The sequence below is a fragment of the Spermophilus citellus genome, assembly GCF_964194105.1.
Source record: "Spermophilus citellus genome assembly, chromosome: 13".
Taxonomy (NCBI): Eukaryota; Metazoa; Chordata; class Mammalia; order Rodentia; family Sciuridae; genus Spermophilus; species Spermophilus citellus.
Genome location: NC_138193.1, coordinates 76,178,773 through 76,196,491, shown reverse-complemented (window position 1 = coordinate 76,196,491; position 17,719 = coordinate 76,178,773). Strand labels below are relative to the sequence as shown.

At 38.5% G+C, this 17,719-nt stretch overlaps 1 long non-coding RNA gene across 5 annotated transcripts in view; it reads left to right on the top strand.

The window, feature by feature from the left end:
• Positions 1-17,719, top strand: part of LOC308632269 — a 371,322-nt gene that overhangs the window by 231,099 nt on the left and 122,504 nt on the right. The gene's annotated exons all lie outside the window — the stretch shown is intronic.

Sequence of the window (17,719 nt, the reverse complement as noted above, 5' to 3'; positions counted from 1 at the left end):
GTTTAACTAATTAAAACAAATAAAAAAAAGAAAAGAAAAAGCAGTGAAATTTTACTGCTTTCAAAGAATAATTCATTGCAATTCCACACAGGACCTTTTGCCTTTGCCTCTTAGCAATCTCCTTTGCCCTGTGGACACCAAAGGCTATCCAGGTATTGTGCTCTGCTGGGCCCTGCCAGGGGAGAGCTGGAGGGCCCTGAGTGCCATTGTGCACTGGGCTTGGGAGGTAGCTGATGAACTGACCTGTGAGCAAAGCTGGGATGTAAAAATGGAGATTGTGCTCTCAAGATATTTACTATCTATTAGGAGAGATGAGAGCCAGCCTATAAAAATAGGGACCCACTTATAAGATATGAAGAGTCATATTCTAAACTGTTCAGAGTTCAAATCTACATATGAAAACTGCTTCTATTTATCTGGACTAACTTTGTGCTAGACTTCAGGATAAATACGTTGCTATATAATTTCTGATCCTTCTACCAATCTTATAGGGCAGCTCCAATTATTCTTATTTTGTGTGGAAAGACTGAGGCTTACAGAGGAGAAGTGAATGTGCCCCAAGTCACACGGCTATTAAATGAAAGTCCAGAATTGAAGCACTAAAGTCAGCACCTTTGCTACTGAGAGGCAGCCCCATCCTGGAAAGCAAGGGCAGCCTGGGAGGGGGAGAGGGAGCAGCAGCTGATGCTGGTTGACTGGCAGGCTGGCACCTCTGTGGGCTGTGCTCAGTCGACCTTGCTGGGGAGAGGAGCCCTTCTCTGTGTTGCCTTAGTGACCCTAGAAGACTGGATTCCTTAATTGTTTCTGCCAGATAGTCCTGCTGAATCATTCCAACCTCACTGTGGCCAAATTACCTGCATCAATGCTCTGTTTTTATTTGTGTGGTTCTGACTTAGCTGAAAATAGCTCAGTTTTAATACCTATTTTGAGTGAGGTTTTTAAAATAATGGTTTAACTTATCCTGTGAGCCAGACAATTTTAAGAGTGAAAGGGCATTCTGGTAGAAATTATGCTAGGACAATCCCAGGCACCCAGACTTGAGGACAACCTACTAGCATGGGACCAAGGGATACATTAAACAGAGAGACAGAACCATGTTATTCAGAAGTGAACCTCTTCAGGGCAAGGAGGAGCAAAATGGAAACAATCTTCATTTGCTATGCAATGACTATCTCCTATCTGATGTCAGGTCATGGATTTGGGCAACTTAGTCCCTCAACCTTCACCCACCCCTTACTCAGCCAAGGCAGCTCTAATTTACTGTGTCAGGGTGACATGTGGAAACCTTTTGCTTACTGCCAAAGTTAGTGCATTTGGACTGGTTTAACTTATGGGGTTTAAAGAACTTCTTTATTCTCAAGAGCCTTTTAAGTCTTCTGTTTAAAATTTACAAATTGGACCATAACCAAAAGCATTAAGAGTTTCTCTTAACAGAAAACCTGGCAACAATCTGTAAAATATCCCATACTATTGTTCTAGTTTCTAAAAACAGGAAGAGAGGTGAGGAGTGAGGATGAGAATAGGAGAGGGAGGGAGACAGTCTAGGTGTGTTTTAAACCAACAGGATCCAGGAACATCTTCAATGTGACAGTGACCTTCTAACCCAGGCCCCTCCTCTCTTCATCCCTTACCCTCTTGTCATTTATTCTCTTGGAGCTGACAAATGGGTGTTGATTTATGACAGCATCATCGATCAAATGACATGCTGTCTTTTGTTACGTCTGGTAATAAAGAAACATAAGAATGCTTCTTGAAGTAACTTGACAGTATCAATTTAGATAGTAAGCACCAGTCCTATAACTGTCTGAGAATGACAGCAACTTCCCTTTGTCTAAAATATGAAGTTCTCTTCACTAATGCCAAAAATAATGCTTGCTTTGAGATGAGCCTCCTTGACAATTTCCATCAAACATCTCTAATGAGTGAGTTTTCCAAAAAGATCCCTAAGAAGACCACCATTTCTATGGAGTCTCTTATATTATACGTGCATGCAAATTTTACATTCTACTTTACAATACAGTCACATTTACTTTACTATCAAATTTCTCAATATATTTTTAGTAAGAGTTCTGTGCACAGAAGAAAAGATGTGCCATTTTTTACTCTACAGCTTCATATTTTCCTTTGGCAAAATGCCATATACTCCAGTTTAAGAATGTGAAGACTAAACCACCCCATAGCAACTGACAGAAGGGAAGGGGTAATTATTTATAGCACTGCAGACAAAGAGTTTTGATTTTATAAAAGTCAACTAAAGATCTGGAACTATTTATTTTATTTCAAAACTTTTTTTTTGAATAGTTCATTAAACCACAAATACAGTACCATACAGAGAAGTTTCTGTAAGGAATCAAGGGAGAGCACAAGAAAAGAAATATCACATTAAAGTCTTTGTATTGACCAACCTGGGGGAATCCAAGATGGCAGAATTGAGGTGTCCATCACTCACTTACTTAAAGAAGAACCAAAGCAACAAATGGAAGGCTACATTTTGAGGTGAGTAATCATGGGGAAATGCTGACCAGATAAGATGTAGTGACTCTCTTTTCTCAAAATGTTCTATTACCACTAAATATTTCATTGTTTTTTTTTAAATCAGAATGTCAATTTACAAATTATAATTTCAGGATACAGAAGAATTAAAGTGAAATCACAATGTTTTGTGGGGATCCTTAATAATTCACCTGAATTCATCTGAATTCACCCTCCTCTTCTTGTTGATGGATATTTGTTTTTCCTTCTCTGAGGTAAGAACTGATAAAGATGAACTTTGGCATTCTTGAGACAGACTTTAAACACAAAACAGATGTACTTTCCAAGCTCATTTTGATTTTCTGATAAGAACAATTAACCTCAAGATAAATCTGTTAACATAATAAGGTCCTTCATTATAGACATTACTGTCAGCATCCTAAAATCAACAGCAGGAACAAACAGAAAACAAACAGAAAAACTGAATGACCACCCTAAAACCAAAACAAAAGTGAAACTGAACATGCTGATAGTATGAAAGGTAAAGGGTAAGTTTGATTTTAGAAAACATTTCTCTATTTTCTTTAAATTTCAAGTAAACATTGATATAGATGATTAAATTTATCCTCCACAGTAAGAATCTTTCTACATTCTCTTACCCACTGGAATTCAGTCTTGATGTATGAGAAATTTTGATCCCAAAGAATGCACAGCACTCTTTTTCCACCCTCTGCTGTGAGAATGATTAAAAATCTAAATCCAAATCAGCAATATCAATGCTCTTCATTTATCCTGATACTGGTCTCAGAAATCAGGATCAGGGCCTCATTCTCCCAGTGTTGAAGACTAAACCCTTGAGGAATGCCAAGGCAAGAGTAGAAAGCAAGTTTTATTTAAGAGAGAGACAGACTTCTCTGGAGAGAAGGGGGCCCAGAGCTGGTTATCTCTGGGTGGTCTTGTCTCTTTTATAGATCTCAGATTTCCTCCCCTCCACCTCCTCTTTTTACCCAGTGGATGTGTCCAAGGGCAGGAAAAGAGCTGGGGAAGGGGTAGGTGGGTTGAGGGTGGTAATCATTGGCAACTCCTTGTGTTGGGAGGAGTGATTCCCTAGAATTATTAGCAACCACTATGTGTGTTGGGGGTGTGGGGGGAGGTTCTATGGAGGGGTTAGCAACCTAGTAACCTATTTCTTTTTTTTTTTTGATAATTATTATAATTATTATTATTTTGATAGCTAGCTCTTATCTTTCTGATGGATCTTTTACTATCTACGCTACCTGTCCTTTGTCCCTGTATCAATCCTAGGAGACCTCTGTTATTGCCTCATGTCTCAGGGACAGGGCATTGTGCTGAATAGTTTAAAATGGATAAAACATATTCCCTATCTTCTGACCTCACAGTCTAGAGTACAGACAAATAAGGTGTGCTGCACTGTGGTAGGTGAACTTGGCGAAATCTGGGAACTGTCTTTTCCAGCATGACCACCTTTACTGTTTTCGAAAAAAAGAACTTGAGATTTGGTTGTCAGAAATGAAGCAGAATTGATTGTTTTCACATGGTTGTCTCTTAAATGGTCAATGCAGAGGGATTGACTGGGCTCCAGCTTGTTCTTTCCTCCATGACTCCTCCAGGTTGGCACCAGCCTGACCACAGGTATCTGATTAGGGACTTTTTGAATGCTGGAGCTCTGTTGAGGCAACTTCTTCCCCAGAAGGACAATTTCCATGGACTTCTTGGGACATTTTCTGCTTTTGGTCCCACTTCAGTGACTTCTTGGATTTCCTTCCATGTTCTCACTGACATAGCCACACTTTTATTATAGGGCACCTGAATAATGACTATTTTTGTGACTCTCCATCTCTCCTATCCAGGTTTTCTCCTCTTTCACTCCTTTCTTAGTTGTGTGAGATCAAACTCTTAGAAAAAGGCCTTTATTCCTGTAATACTAATGGTGAATCAATTTCTTTGTCCAAAACCCATTCAAGGACATTATAATGAAGAAAAGTAGTGGGAACAAAGGAAAATAAGAACGAAATGGCATCTCACCTAGACTGTGTGGTGCCATGACATGGTCAAAGAAGGCTTCAAGGACTGGGGAGGCTGAAAATCAGGGCAGGACATTCCAGAGAGATGACGTGAAATATTTTAGAGCTATAAGTAAATCTCTAAAATCAGATCAAAAGACACATGTTGAGAGGTGTAGTGGGAGGTAACTTTGGAGAGGTTAGGCATGAGCCACATCATGAAATTATTTTATGCCTGGCCAAAGAATCTGGGTTTTGTGGCCAGTGGGGAACTTTGGAATGCATTGAAGTCAACAAGCGATTGATGAGATTTAGTTTGGAAAATTTCTCTGGCAGCTATGTAGAAGCTGATTTGGAGAAAAGTAAGATCAAAGCAGGAGGATAAAGAAGGAGCCTGTTGTACCAGTTCAATTTCCAACAAAATAATATGGACCTTATTCATACAGAGGAAGAAGAATCAATGAGAAAGAAGAGATACCACCATACATGGGCTGAAGGAAAAAAAATGTGAAAGAGGTTGTAGGAAAATCAGAAAAGAGTGGAAGAAAAGGAGGGGAGGACACTGAAAGAGGGAAGTAGTTGTCTTAGTCCATTTTCCATTGCCCACAACAATGCTTGAACCCTGGATATCACATACAACATTCATTCCACTCAGATAGTCCCAAGGGTTTAACTCCTTCCAGCATTAACTCAATGGTTCAAAATCATTCATTTGAGACTCAAGGTCAACTCCTTTCAGTTGTGACATCTGCTTTCAACATACAGTGGTGGGACAGCTCCGTGTGTATGTTCCCATTTCAAAACAGAAATAGAAAGTATTCCTCTTTTAAATGAATTAAATTTTAAAACTCTAATTAGCATCCTGTTCACTTTGGGGTTCTGTTGGGACCTCAAGGGCTCAAGCAGTTCTTCTTGCCCTTATGGGTTCCTGGGCTTAATCCACACTCCAGCTTTTTCCATTTGGAGTCTCAAGGCTAGAGACTTCCCAGATTGGTGTGCATACTGGTTGTTCTATGGTTTGGGTCTCAGTGTTGCCCTGGCCTCTGTGGCTCTAATTAGTCACAGCCCCAGAAAAAGTGCTCTATGGCAGTTCCACCCCTGGGCGCAGACCTCTGCCTGATCTTCTAGGTCCTAGGCTGCCCTGGGTAGTCAGCCTATGGAGAGTATCCCAGGATTCCCTGAAGCATTCTGTTCTTCTAGGCCATTGTGATAGGAGGACTCAAAGATTTCTGAGATGTCCTTGAGGCCTTTATCCCATTGTCTGGACTTTATCCCTTAATGTTGTTTTATCTGTAATAATCTCTTTGGCAAGCAATTACTCGGTCACACCGTTACCTAGTACCCACCAAAGGTGGCCCACAGCATCACATGGTGAGAGACAATTATCTTTCGGTTTTTCTCTTTCTTCTTATAAGTTATTCTTATGAATGCTCCACTCTGTTGACTTTATGAAATTCTAATTACCTCCCAAAGGATCCACCTCTAACTATCATGGCTGAGTTAACTGCCCTGCCCTCCAATACCTCACGATAAGAATTAAACTGCCATTCAGAGGGGGGACAAACCATGTTCAAACCATAGGAGTGCCCAATAAATAGTATAAGGAAATTAGGAGGAATAAAAAATTGCCCATTCTATTTTAAAACCCTGCAGATATCACTGGTGAACATAGATCAAATAGTACTAGTGGTATTTATTTTATTCTTTTATTGGTCTTCTGGACATAGAAATTTTTGAGAAAATTGTTTTATGTATATAATAAATATTTTGGTCAGCTTTTTCAATGCTGTGACTGAAAGCCCTGACAAGAACCACTTAGAGGGGGGAAAGTTAATTTGGTTCAGTTTCAGAGGTTCAGTCCATGGTCAGCTGATTCCATATCTCTGGCCTGAGGTGAGGCAGAACATCATGGTGGAAGGGTGTGGTGGGGGAAAGCAGTTAGGGATCTAACAAACAGGAGACTGAGACCAAGCTCTGCTCACCAGGGACAAAACATAAATCCCATAGTCACACCCCCAGTGATCCACCTCCTGCAGTCACACCCCACCTGCCCAGTGATCACGCAGTACATTAATCCACTGATTAGGTTACAGACTCTCATAATAACCCCAGAACTTTCTTACATTGTCTCACACATGGGCTTTTGGGGGACACCTCATATCTAAACCATAGCCGCAAACTTCTGCAGCTGACGGAAAAATGCAGCCTTGGCCTCAGCAGCCAGGTGACTTTTCTCCTTCAGAGGTCACCTTTTCCAAATCGAGTGTGCAGATAAAGGTCTTAGATAAAGGTCCTTCCCTCCCTACCTCTACTCCAAGAGAACTCGATTCTCACTCATGTATGTGGTAAGCCATGAAAAAAACCTTTCAATAACTTGTCAATAAATTGAATGATGATGGCAGAGAAGTGGGAAGAGAAGTAGCGTAGCTTTTTCTAACTCTGATAAATTGCTTTGTCTTTAATTCTTCAGTCACAAACCATGTTTCCTGGTTTCTCGAGTGAGCCACAATCATTCTCCATGAGACACAATGCAAAGGGTGATTCTCTATTGCTGTCTGCACTGGGAATCATAGCTACTGCCCTCAGACCAGGCGACCCCAAGGTGGAAACTCATGACTTTACTACATAGATGGAAGAGTCCAGAGAGGACAAAATTCCTCGTACTGATCAGTAGATGGAGTTAATTATATGTTTACTCTGCTCCTCTTTGGCATTTGGTTCACATGGAAAATTTTTTCACTTGCATTCTCCTGATGTCTTCATAAGTGTTATGTTTTTTAAAAATATATATCTCTATAGTTTGTAAGGAGTGGGATAAACCACAGCCCTGGAATAATCTTTTCCTTCTAGGAGTCTATGATTGAGACATGGCTTCTGCTCTTTTTTCAGGATTCATGCAACGAGACAGGGCACTGGGGCATTCGATAGGAAGCAGTGTTTATTTTGTGCCAGCACAGACTCAGCAGATTCTCATCCAAAGGCTGAGCCCCAAACACAGCAGGGCTGTGCTTTATATAGCTCCTGCTAGTCCCCTTCACCTTGACACCTTTACATATTAGCCCCTTTGTCTCCCTCTGTGGAAAAAAATATATTTCCTGTGAGTATTCTATACTATAAAGCCATAAGGAAGTTACAATAGAGCGGCACAGTTGCCCTGGGGTAAAGGAGGTTGATAGGGTCATGCATGCACCTTGAGTATCAGCAGGGTTGTGCATGCACAGTGAGTGTGCCATTTTGCCTTTCTTTTGTCTGGGAGACACATACACACATGGTTACTAAAGGTGCCATGTTGTCCTACAGAGTTGCAGATGCACACAGATACTGGCCTCACCATGTTGTTTGATAGTCGTGCATGCGTGCACAGATACTAGCCACTCTGTGCTGCTGTGCCTGTTTGGAGAGGGCCCATACTTTCATGTGTTGTTTTTAGCCTACTGCTTAATTTAATCTGTGGCTTGTTATAATGGAGAACATTTTGAGGTATCAAATATTTTCTCTTCTGTAGACCAATAAAGTTGGAAATAGTCAGTCATACTTTCACATCCTGTTGTTAGTCAGCTTTGTGTTGCTGTGACCAAAATACCTGACAAGAACAAATTGAGAAGTTTATTTTGTCTCACTGTTTCAGAGGTTTAGTCTATCTCAGATGTTCTATTGCTTTGGGCCCAAGGTGAGGTGGAGCATCATGGCCAGAGGACCCAGAGGACGAAAGTTACTTACCTCATGGCTGAATCAGGAAGCAGAGGGGGCTTCTCATCTTAATTACTGATGTTTATAACACTCAAGTCACACACATGCACTTTACAAGGAAGATACACCCCAGGGCCTTCCCCTAGTTACCTCCTCCAGTCATACCTTACCCGCCTACAGTTACCACCCAATCAGTCCTTTCAAACTAGGATGGACAGATTAGGTTACAACTTTTACAATCCCATCATTTTACCTCTGAAAATCTCTTCTTTAACACAGGAGCATTTGGAGGACACCACTTATCCAAACCATAACTAAATGAAACTCTGCCAACTTGCCTACTGTCATGAGCAATCTATGCCATTATCATAGACCAACCAATTTGTATCTTTCCACAATGTCAGAATTTGAATAACAATACATTCGTAAAATACACCATTTTCAGCAGATATAATTCACTGAATATTCATGGGTAACCTGATATAGGCCATGCAACCACAGGTCCTTTTAGTCTCACCTTAATTACTAATGTTTATAACACTCAAGTCACACACATGCACTTTACATACTTTATACATATATATATATATATATACACACGTTACAAAAAGGCTAAGGTGACCGTAGGAGTTTCAAGGGCTGAATTGAGAGCAATTTGAATATAAAATGCAAAGAATCACTGTAGGTGGTCAGATAATATTTTTAACCTAGTTCTACGGAATTGTCAAGGCAGATGGTGTGGCTGGATGGCAGTTTCAGAGTGGCAGCTTGAGATGATATATTAGAGTGGACAGGCTCCTGATGAGTAACCAGATGACAGGATCAGTGTGCTACTGTATCCAATCTTGGGGTGCTTCTCTTATGAGTTTCAAGTAAGGGGCTTGCTTTATATGGTGGTCTGATATATTTGATAAGCTCATGGACCTTGTTTTTCTGATATTAGACTGATACACCTATGTATCTGTGTGCTTCTGATTAATTTTATAAGTTCACAGGGGTCATTTTTATTAGCACAATTAATTTATTTATCAGTATGTGACTTATGGTTGTGCTGGGCAAATGGTAGTTGTTTACTAACAATGTATAGAGTCATTCTACCCCAGCACTGAGTAAGGAGAATTCTTACTCAAAATGGAATAACTCATAGCAAACTGCTGGTTTATAAAAGGAGTAACTCAGGGTTAGGCACAGCCTGAAAATGACTCTTCTATTCATAATGGAATAACTCCGAGCAGGGTATAGCCTGCTATCTATACCTCACCCTCACAACACACACACACACACACACACACACACACACACACACACGATCACCCACCAGATTTAAAATGCCTTATTTACCTTTGTATGTCCAATTCCAGGCATTGGGTCTGGTGCACATAAATGATGAACTTAATTAGAAATGTTGCTTAATTTACTCCTAAGATGAGTGTAAAATATTTTATGACTGAAATTTTAGAAAAGTCAATCCTTCTTTCATATTTCTCTTTCACAGTGGTCTCAAATGAATGTTTAGAGGTTCTTCAAATTAATCTTGGTAGTCACTTGTTACTTTGTCTATCAGCTCAGCTCCAAACCATTGCTTCCCCCTGTACCACATTATCATGTTGTCTATAATTCACTCTCTGGGCTGCTGGCTCTCTCTGTGCTAAGAATGGGCACAATGTCTTCCTTTGTCTTCAAAAGCACAGCTAAGGTTAGACTCATTTATGGATTGCTAATGGAATAATAGAAGAACAATCCCAAGTTTAATGTGCACTGTCACAGCAGTGGTCACTTCTAGGACCCACAGGCACTAATCCCTGAGCCTGGAGAAGGTTTTTTGTCCTCTCCAATCCATTTTTTGAATGTGAATAATCAATTTGTTTCAGAGGAATCCTAGAAAAAGGCTGTTGCAATATTAAACAATGTATTTCTCCAAGTCTGAGATATTCAAACTTAAATAATGTCATTTAAGGAATACTAATTGTTAAACCTGCTATTTAGAACAGTTATCTGAATTCTTAAAGGTGTAGGCCAGCTTAAAATGGGTGCACTTAGTTTACTCAACTGAAAAAAAAATGCCAACTTGAATCTATACCATCTGTGTTTGTGAGGAAATCAGTTTTCTTTGGGAACAATTGTCAGCATTTGCATTATCTATGTAACTCAAGGATCCATCTTGTTAATTTCCCTCAAATCAAGAAGTCTGTTTCAAAAAAATATTCTAATTATTCCCATTAGCAGTTTTCCATTAAAATAAAATTAAAACATTTAAAGTTTGTCTCTACTGGCAACTCATTACTTAGGTATTTGATGAATTAACAAATAAATTTTGGAGTTCTGTGATTAAAAAAAAATCCACAATAATTACTTCTCAAATAGAGCAAATAGCAATGACCAGAGAAGTTAATCTAAAATTCTCCATGTTCAGCAGTGTTATTGTTTTTATCCTTAAAATAGGAGGTACCAATATTAAATCCTAGTCGAGTTTCAAATGGCTCTTGATTCTTCCTTTGATTTTGTACACCTTCTTTCCTCTCTAATCATGTTTAGAATATGAGAATCTCCTGCTTCTACATCTGTTATGAAGCAGTGTTTTTAACAATAAAAGCATGAACTAAGAAATCTAACTTCTCTCAGTGATTTTAGACAAGTCAATTATTTTGGTTCTTTCATATTTTTATTGGTGTATGATAGTTATACATAATGGCGGGGTTTGTTGTTACCTATTCATACATGCACACAATACATCAATATAAAGACAAGTCAATCCCAAGGGTACAATTTCCTCATCTGCTCACAGAGGGTGATGAGCTTTATCTCCTTAGAAAACAAATCAATATGGAACTCAGAGCCATTATTTACTGATGGATGGACCTCTCTTGGGGAAATCTGGAGGCTGGGAAACAGGAGTTTGTATGCCTATAGGTAGGGCATATAGAAACAGGTATGCGGGTCTGTGTTTAGGACCCAGTAGAAAGAACAGAGCCTCCATGTGTATTTGAGAGATGCCAGGACCAAGTTTTTTTTTGTTGTTGTTTTATTTTGTTTTTGTTTTTTTAATAGTGGATAATCCTTGGAAGAGCTATGATACTCTTTACTGGAGACTGGAAAATCAGTATACATGACTCATGTTCCTCAAAATGGAACTCATGGTCCAAAATGCTTTCAAGTCCAAATGCTTCATAAAAGAACTTTTAAAAATATGTGTTACATCTCACTGATGATCTGGCAAGTTATAGGCATCAGATCAACTGCTGTACAACTTTGATGTGGACATTCACATTTGTTTTTATAAACTTATTTTTACTGTGTGAAAGTCAAATGACTTTAGAGAGCAACACACTGATAAAACTATCACAGAAAGAAATGTGATAGGAAGGCTGTATCATCATAGGGCAGAGGGCATCTGTGCACATCATACTCAAGACAATATGCCTCTGGGTGGCAGCTCTGAAATTGTATAGATGATCTCTACAGGTCCCTTCTTTGAAAAAAAAAAAAAAAGAAAGAAAACCAAACTGTCTCTGCTCCTTTATTGTAAGCATGGCCAGACAGATGAAATGAGACCTATTTCTGGCAATCAGTATTTAGTGAATATTTCAATAGTGCTGCAATCATAACCTTTTTTTTTCAAGTAAACAAGACAGCATTACAGAGTTATCAACTGACACTTAATGAAAATTGACATTTGAAGATTATTTGTTGGCAGTGTTTTGGAAAAACGTGAGGTCTATTTATTGTGAGCCAGCAAGTAAAACTTTGAGATAATTAATAACATACTTATGCTAACAGGCATTATCTGAATTACTGAAGCCAAAATACAAAAGAATTATTCAATACAGAACCTGACCTGGGGCTCATCTTTCTCCTATTAAAACCGACACCAGTGATATAGTTTCTGCAGAACATCATTCATTATAGTGACTTAATGTTTTTAATATGAATTTTATTGTCTTATAGTTTAGTTATTAAATGCTTTTAATATATATGTTTGGTTGTGGTTTAATGATATTTAGAAGCAGTTCATAGACAGTTTTAGTCAGCACTGGGTCACTGCTATGGGTATCAGGAACAGAGTTCAAAGTCAGACCTGAGTTCAAATTTGAGCTCTCACACTTAAAAATTGTCTCAACTTGAATGTGTAACTTAACTGGAATGTGTTTCATTTTCTTGATCTGCTAGAATGAGCATCATCATCATCATAATTATAGCACCAATATCATGTGGTTATTTTGTGAGGAATAAATGATCCTCAGTATAAGGATCTCTGACACATACTGAGTTATCATCATCATTATCATTATTACTCTTGGGCTGAGGAAGCCAAGAGATGGCAGAGCAAGGCAAGGAAATAAGAGATGCAGTAAGAGATGCTGCTACAAGGCATTGCTTTCCATAGGAGAGAGCTAGAGTGGTCACAGGAAATACCATCTCCAGAGCAACTGAAGATATCAGACTGCTGACACTTCACCACCCACAAGTCCCAACACTTTCTAATAGCCTATAGCATGCGTCACCTCTGGGGAGGAAAGTGGTGGTTTGATCCTTCATTTTAGATGGTTTCCAGAACTTTCTTGACATCCTCAGTAGGGCTGCCTGCCCTGCGCTTTCTCAGTCACTCTATGGCCCTTCATATAAGTTTGCTGGTCTTGGTTCTTAATTTTCCTCAGAGTATATCTGTTGGTCATTAGGAGACATTCTAGCCTCTCCTATTAGTGTTACCTGGATCCTTGTGATTGTCTTTTCCTGTGGGCTTCCTCATCTTGCAATAGGGGAAACTCAACACTTTTTGTGGGAATAAGATGGCTGGTGAGCCGATTTCATAGAGTAAATTATATTCAACCATTGTTACTGTATTTCAGTACCTGGAAGTTTGTTGAAGTATATCGCTAAGATATATTTCATAGAAATACAGGTAAGATCCAGTGGGGCTCATTCAACCACAGTGTCCCTCCTGTGGTTGCTGGATCACAAGTTTTTCAGATTTGGTTCAGGCCTCTCAGAGCTAATCCCAGTGATTCAAGAAGGCAGAGAGGGTAGGTGGTGAAAACATCAATCAGTAAAACTAACCTGGAGAGAAAGGAGATAGAAACCTACTAGGATTATTTCTTTCACTGGGAAGAAGCATTTAAGTTTGAATCCATCCCATTTTATTGATTCTTGGTTTTAATTCTTATGCTATAGGAGTCTTATTAAGGAAGTTGGGGCCTAATCCAACATGATGGAGATTTGGGCCTATTTTTTCTTCCATTAGGTGCAAGATTTCTGGCTTAATTCTTAGGTCATAGATCCACTTTGAATTGAGTTTTGTGCATGGAGAGAGATAGAGGTTTAATTTCATTTTGTTACATGTGGATTTCCAGTTTTCCCAGCACCATTTGTTGAAGGGGCTATGATTTTCTCCAATGTATGTTTTTGGCGCCTTTGTCTATATAAGATAACTGTAGTTTTGTGGGTTAGTCTCTGTGTCCTCTATTCTGTACCACTGATATATAGGTCTGTTTTGGTGCCAATGCCATGCTGTTTTTGTTATTATTGCTTTGTAGTATAGTTCAAGGTCTAAAATAGTAATACTACCAGCTTCACTCTTCTGGCTGAGGATTGCTTTGGCTATTCTGGGTCTCTTACTTTTCCAGATGAATTTCATGATTGCTTTTTCTATTTCTATGAGGAATGCCATTGGGATTTTGATGGGATTGCATTGAATCTGTATAATGTTTTTGGTAGTATGGTCATTTTGACAATGTTAATTCTGCCTATCCAAGAACAAAGTAGATCTTTCCATCTCCTAAGGTCTTCTTTAATTTCTTCCTTTAGTGTGCTGTAGTTTTCTCTAGGATATATAAACACTCAAAAACCTTAACACCAAAAAAAAAAAAAAACCCAAATAACACACTCAATAAATTGGCCAAGTAACTGAACAGACACTTCTCAGAAAAGGATATACAATCAATCAACAAACATATGAAAAGATGTTCAACATCTCTAGAAATTAGAGAAATACAAATCAAAATTACTCTAAGATTTCATCTCACTCTAGTCAGAATGTCAGCTATCAAGAACACAAACAATAATAAGTGTTGGTGAGGAGGTGGGGAAAAAGGCATACTTATACATAGCTAGTGGGACTGCAAATTGGTACAGCCATTATGGAAAGCAGTATGGAGATTCCTTGGAAATCTGGGAATGGAACCACCATTTGACCCAGCTATCCCACTAATTGGTTTATACCTAACGGACTTAAAAATAGCATACTACAGGGACACAGCCATATCAATTCAATATTTATAGCAGCACAATTCACAATAGCTAAACTGTGGAACCAACCCAGATGCCCTTCAGTAGATGAAAGAATAGGGAAACTTTGGTATATATACACAATGTAACATTACTCAGCATTAAAAAGGAATAAAATCATGGCATTTGCAGGTAAATGGATGGAGTTGGAGAATATCATCCTAAGTGGAGTAAGCCAATCCCCAAAAATCAAAGGCTGAATGTTTTCTTTGATACGAGGATGCTGACTCATAATGGCAATGTAGGAGAAGCTTGGGAGAAATGGAGGAACTTTAGATAGGGCAAAGAGGAAGGAGGAGAAGGGATGGGGTAAGGGGCTTGAATGATGGTGGAATGAGTTAGATATCTTTACTCTAAGTACATTTATGAAGACACGCATGGTGTGAAAATACTTTGTGTACAGTGACTTGAAAAATTGTGCTCTGTATGTGTAATATGAAATGAATTGCATTCTGTCATTGTGTATAACAAATTAGAATAAATGAATAATTTATTTTTTTAAAAAAAGAAGCCTACTAGGATAATAAGAAAGGAAAAAGGGAAGGCACCTTCAGCCTTGCAGATAACACAGATTGTTCACTGTATGATGATTAAAAAAAAAAATGCAAAACTGGGGGAACTCCCACTCAAAGCCAGCCTGATTCCTTATCACATGGTCTGAGGTGAGATTTGCTGATCTGGACACCTGGTTAGAGTTGTGTTAACATGTAGTATGCATAACTTTCTCTTTCCCAAACCACAAACCCCTGTGGACAGATTTTTCCCCCTTCTTTTTCCTAGAGCATCTCAAAGTCTTTCTGTGATCCCAAAGAGCATGAATTATTCACTATAAAGAGCACCAAGCTTCAAAGTATACTTTTTGAAAACTTAGACTGCCTAAACCACCCAGTACTTTGCTTTCTGGCTTCACTTTCATTCACAGAACAGCATTTGTGGAATCATTGCCCACATCCCTTACTGGCCTTCTTTTTGTGGGTCTGATTCTCCTTCCCACTTCATTGCCTGTCCCTCAGTAACATAACACGGTTTCATCCTGTCTTTTCTCAGATTTGTCCAGCCCCAAAGTGCGGTTTACATATAGTCAGGCTGCATTTAAATGCATGGACATATATGGAAAAATAGTATCTCTGTCTCATTTAGTGATAGCCCAAATACAAATTCTATTGACACATGGACTGACCACCTACCTGTATCTCCTTAACATATTTGTTTATTTACTTAATTTTGTGGTAATGGAGAGCGAACCCAGGGCTTTGAATATGCTAGGCAAATGCTCTACTACTGAGCTATGTTCCCAGCTCCTCTCCTTAGCCTTTATTAAGATTCAGGAAGCATCCATAGCTCAAACTAATATTCCTACTACCTAAATAAGCCAACAGTGGAAACTTTCTGAGCCTCAGTTTTCTTATGGGTAAAAGGGGATAATAACTGTTCAGCTGCCTAGCAGCTTGGTGAAGTTTAGAGATGTGATGCACACCCATCACTTAAATATAGAGAAAGTACTTAGTTAATAATTAATCAACGGCAGTTGCTAATTTATTATCCACATTCCAGATTAATGACATTTAGTTCTGGTTCCAACAATTGGGAATTATGTGAGCCCTCTCACATAAAAAAATTGGTATTTTCCTTTTGTGTTTAACACAGTACTCAGCATATTCTCAATGCATTCTGCAAGTAGAGAAGAGCCTAATGGAGACTGGGGGTATGGCTCAGTGGTAGAGCATGTACTTAGCACACACAGGGCTCTGACTCATTCTTCAGCATTCACAAAGAAAAGAAGACCGAGGGATAACATAGCAACATGAAAACTCAAATATAAAAATTTTATCTGAGGAGCTTACCAGCTTAGGCATGTTCACTCATCAAGTTTGAGTTCAACTCCTGCATTGGCCACATAACTTAACATGCAACTTTGGGCAATTTCATCAGTGAGTCACTCATCTCTCTAGGTTTACTTTCTCATGCATAAAAAGGGAGACCTTAAAAGAGCCCATCCCGTTGCTTTTTGTCATGACTTAAACCAGATATTGGATATCAGGTCCTGAGTCCAGGGCTTGACGCATGATAAATGTTTGTTTTTAAACTGCAACTTACATATATTAAGTCTGCCCATGCTGTGCTTTCTCCCTAACTATAGAGAAATGTTGAAAAACGTGTGCAGAGGGAGAGAGTTTTTGCTTTAGGCAAAGCAAAAACTGGTGTTTTTCCAGAATGAGCTCATTATTTTTTTTCTCATTTTATTATGAAGAATTTAAGACATACAAACCAGTACATATAACACATGCAAGTTATGAATCCGAATAATAAAAAGGTTACCCATGAAAACATTATTAAGAAGGAAAGGTTACTTAAACCCTTGAAACTTCTGTAGTTTTTCCTGACTCTTTTTCCCTGCCTGCCATCAGATATAACTGCTTTTTCTCCCCCTCGCTTTTCTTTATACTGTTACCATGATATGTATGTGTCCCTAAACACCATGGTGTCTAGTTTTCTTCCTTTTGAACTTTGTGAAAATGTTATACTGTATGTGTGCCTATGAAACTGTCTTTGGTTGCTCCACTGTTTGTTTCTAAGATTCATTCCTGCTGTTTGTGGCTGCTCTTCTTTCATTATAATTGCAGCATAGTATTTCCTCATATGAACAATCGATAATTAAACCAAACAGTCTCCTGCCAATGAGTATTTAGATTGTTTTCAGGTGTCCCCTTTTATGAACAATACCACCATGAATATAAACATCGTTGTACATGCTTCCTGTGATTTCTTTAGTGACAGTATCTCATATGGTAACCACTAGTCCACTAGTCATAATTGGATCTTGAGAACTTGAAAAATGGCTAGTCTGAATTGGTATTCATTGTAGGTATCAAATGTCCATCATATTTTAAAGGCTTAGTACAGAAAAATGTAAATATCTAGCTTAGTTTTTTTCATATTTTATTATATGTTGAAATGATATGTTGGTTATATTAGGTTAAGTAAACAGTATGAAAACAATTTTAAGAGAATTTCACTTTTCTTTGTTTATTATTTTGGATATGGCTTTGGGGAAATTTTAAATTCTATATATGGCTTGTATTAAATTTCTATTGGTCAGAGATTTTTTAGGGTATAAAATGTATTCTTAAGAGTGAAACTCTCAGTCATAGGGTTAAGATCATCCAGCTTTTCAAGATAGTATCAATTGTACTTGCAATCAGTTGTAGTAATTTGAATTCTCATCAAGAATGTATAATCCTCATTGTTCC